This window comes from Octopus bimaculoides, chromosome 19, assembly GCF_001194135.2.
Source record: "Octopus bimaculoides isolate UCB-OBI-ISO-001 chromosome 19, ASM119413v2, whole genome shotgun sequence".
NCBI lineage: Eukaryota > Metazoa > Mollusca > Cephalopoda > Octopoda > Octopodidae > Octopus > Octopus bimaculoides.
In genome coordinates this window covers 11,053,149-11,057,412 of record NC_068999.1, presented here as the reverse complement: position 1 = coordinate 11,057,412, position 4,264 = coordinate 11,053,149, and the positions used below count along the sequence as shown (strand labels likewise).

Below are 4,264 nucleotides of genomic sequence, written 5' to 3'. Positions count from 1 at the left end.
TGTGTGTGTGTGTGTGTGTGTGTGTGTGTGTGTGTGTGTGTGTGTGTGTGAGAGAGTGTGTGTGTGTGTATGTGTGTGTGTGTGTCTTTGTGTCTATGTTTGTCCCCCACCATCGCTTGAGATCCGATGTTGGTGTGTTTAAGTCCCGAAAGAAGGGACCGAAAGGGACTGAAAGAATAAGTACTAGCCTTACAAAGAATAAATCCTGGGATCGATATTTTTCTACGACAAAGGACCTTTTAAGGTAGTGCTACAGCATGGCCGCTGCCAAATTAGTGAAACAAGTAAAAGAGTAAAAGAATAAAAAAATATCCTTTATAAATGTTACTTGCACGATATTTTGAAAAAGAGTGTTTAAAACAGATAAAATTAACAGCAATAAAAAAAGTGCTCAAAATAGATGAAATTAACATAGAAATTTAGGTTCATTTTGATTAAAATATCGGTGACTTCAGAGCAAATCATCTCATCACACTTTGGTTGCATTTAGCGTCCGTAATTCTCATTCACGTCCACTCCATTTGTTATTTAATTTCCCCAGAGCAGCGTGACCTATGTGAAAATTCGCATTACGTTATTTTCTATGTAAGTTAATGTAAAATCTTATATTTAAAATAGGATTAGATAAGCAAGGAATCAATGAACTTTCAAGTACAAAAGACAAACAGAACTAATTTGAGACGCTAGTACAACAAGAGAGTAGAGACGCAGTTGGTCAATTTAGAAACTGTTTCATCAAGCATTAAGAGACATACAAAAAAGCAAGCAAAAAGGCCACAGCTCGTGTCCTATGGGGTAGAAAGTATAAATCTTATAAAGTAGAGCACATTTGAACAACTTCCAACGGAACAGTGTTATTAAAGAAATTATATATACAGCGACACTAGCGTATTACATATATTGATAACAACTTAATTAAAACGTAAGCATATTACAGTAGACGTTATTTTGCTCTCACGCTATGGTAGTAAATAATTAATGCAGTATTATAATTAACAAGAATATTCTAGAATGTGATAAAACACTATCAACATAATTAAGAAAGATTTATAAGAAGAGAAAACAAAGCGAAATATGCATAGTGTAGAAAAATATTTTAGTGAAATCAGTAAGGAAATATTTTACAAAGCTACACTATTGGTATTTTTATGTTATGTATTCTATGACACAGAAGAAATTGATATTCAAATTTATAATAAAGAAAAAAAAATCATGGAAAATATTATTAAAAGAGGAAAAATGAGAGGCGACGTTTAGATAGACGAAAGTTATAAAACTTCACTGAGTTATATAAACTTCGTATGACGTAAATTTCGTTTAATTACATCACTGAAAAATCTAACAAATATAAAAAACAATGTAGCTTACCAAAAGAAGCAAATAAATGCTAAGTTTTCTATGGAATTTAGGTTCTTAAAGACTTGTTATCTTAATCAAGTTGTAACTTTGAGACACTATGCACAATTTGTACACGCACACACTGAAGCAAAAACATATACACGAAAATATATGACTATGTAGAGAAATTGATATGTGTGCATGTCAAAGAGAATAGGTTTTTGTTTATATGCTTTTTTTGGTTCTGTAAATTCTTGTAAGGAATTCGAACAGTTAACTTGTTTATGCATCTTACATTTCTTCCAAATTTAAGACACTTTCAAGACAGTTTCATAATCCATTGTTCATATATTATGTATGATTAGGTACATTTGTATCTATCTATCTATCTATCTATCTATCTATCTATCTATCTATCTATCTATCTATCTATCTATCTATCTATCTGTCTATCTATCTATCTATCTAACTAACGAATTTATACGTAGTCTGTTTCTGAGACCTACTCTATTGGATCTCTGTGTAATCATTAAAACATTGATTTAATTATGAACAAAGAAAGAAATTATACATTAATCCCTATTTTTCTAAGCAGTTGTATACGTAAAAATTTTATTTGCAGAGAGCAGAAATTGAATACTTCACTTGTATTTGTTTTATTGACCCCTGAGGTATTGATATACACAAGGATTCTGACGAACACAAACCGAGAATGTAACTGCATGTTACTAAGTACTAAAAAAATGCACTTCTTTCTCAAACACTAGATACGCTGTCGTCAAAATTCACATAACTAGAGACCATTGTAACATCGATGGTCTCTATTTTTGGGCTAATGAATATAGATAGGTTTTTTTAATCTTTTATTTTTCTGCATTTCCATATATTACGTGTTTCTCACCTGAATTGTCCGCATCATTTGTAAAGAAAATATTCTTCTCGTAAAAAAGCAATTGGTTGTATATAAATGATAGCTTTATGTTGTTGTAACGTTAGCATCATTAAATCAATATGCATAATCAAAGAATTTCTGAATCTGAAAACAAATTCCCTGGCTGAATCTCTGAAGTACCTCCAGGAATCCTGACATTTTCTCTTTGGAGATGAAATGACCTTCAGGTGAAGAAACGTAGATTAAGCTATGCAATGAAATATTGCTCAGGTAGATATCTGAAATTTTCTCTACGTAATTTATTAATTCTTCATATATGTAACTTTTTGTAGAACTCCCCTTGTAGGTAAAGTACAGCTGAATTTGCAGCATATTTGTTTTCTTGAGGTGCATATTTAATTCTACAACTACTCTGACTTCGAATATATGATATACCATTGCCATGCTGCAATTATAACAACCTGGCTATTCTATGAAGTATATTGTTAATATCAGTCCACTGCTGCATGAAGTCTCATTCTGCCGTTTGATATTATGTCTGGAATAGGGTAGTCTTATTTTTCATTTTTATTTTCATAATTCTTTGACCCTGTACTTGTAAGCGAAGCAGGGTTATTATAGTCGTTTGCCTTGATCTGTTTGTTGGTGTGTGTCTTTGCAAAACTACTGGAAAATGGCTGAACAGATTTTCACTAAATTAGGTTGAAATACTCATTGCGTAAGTGGTTCGAATTCACAAAATTTTAGTTTCATTATCTTCAAAACTAGCGGACAGGTGAATCGATTTTTTTTCTTTTTGACATATGCATAAAAACTAAGTACGGGAAATAAGTCTTCATGTAATTTTATTCAAATACGAATTCATCTGAGAATATACTTATTAAATTAAATCTTATTTTATTCTTGTGCGCGCAGAGTATGTATCACCCCTCCGATGCATTTTTTTCATTATTTTATTACTCTATCTTTTTATACCTTATATTTTCCCTAATATTTCTCTCCTTACACCTTCCTTCTGTACAGGACAATATACTAGCGCCCACAAGCGCATACACACCAACCAGATACTACAGGTGCTCTCAAAAAATAAACGCGTGCACACAAATATGCGCTTATATAATTTTAAAATTCGCCTGGAACAGCTATGTTCCCCTACAGACCAAAACATTATCTCGCATCTTCATATTTTTCCCTCGTCTCCTAACCAATTCTAAATCTATACCACTCCTACATCTTTCATTTTTTACTCTGTTTAACTGTATTTACAGCGTACCAATATAATTACTTGTATATTCACAAAGATATTCCCTTAGCCAGCTTCAATAATACCAAAGGTTTTCACCTATTCGTCCCCGTCTCCTTTTCTTTTTCGTAATCTTATTTTTTTCCTTAAGTTTAAACATTTACACACTCCCATGTATTACTTCTTCACAAATATGCTTTCCATTTTCTTCTCTAACTCTGTACTTTCCACGCTTTTTCGACTGAGTCTCCTGCGAGTTAACATGAGATCCTTCGACGACAATGTAAGCTTCATTTGATTATGGTATCTTCGACACTAAGAGTAGCAAGCGGATTAGCTCTCATTTGGGCAATGACTGATTTAGCGGTTCTGTTAGCTATAGAACCTATGTAGCCTGTGTTTTACCTACGCCATTCCTTAATTTTATTCGCATTCTCAGTAAAACTAGTTACTATCCGTAAGCTATAAAATAAGGTTATTCAGCTTATAGAACCTCAATAAAGGAACAAATTACGACCTTATACGTCAACAAACTGCTAATGTTCTTGAAATTTGTTTCTATACCTTCAATGGATTCGTCGAAGCTTCCAACTTCCTACACTTTGATCCTTGGATCTTACGTTTGAATATATATATAAATTTTCAACTAGCAATAACCACGCCTCGGATTTATTTCATTGGCCATGGTATCGCCTCTGCACAAACTTATATATATATATAACAGTGCATATTTGTGAATAAGTAATACATTGGAATGGGAAAATGTATATATAAATATATATATATATATA

At 32.2% G+C, this 4,264-nt stretch overlaps 1 pseudogene; it reads right to left on the bottom strand.

The window, feature by feature from the left end:
- Positions 1 to 4,037: 4,037 nt before the first annotated feature.
- On the bottom strand, positions 4,038 to 4,180 carry LOC128250175 (U4 spliceosomal RNA; annotated as a pseudogene).
- Positions 4,181 to 4,264: the final 84 nt, after the last annotated feature.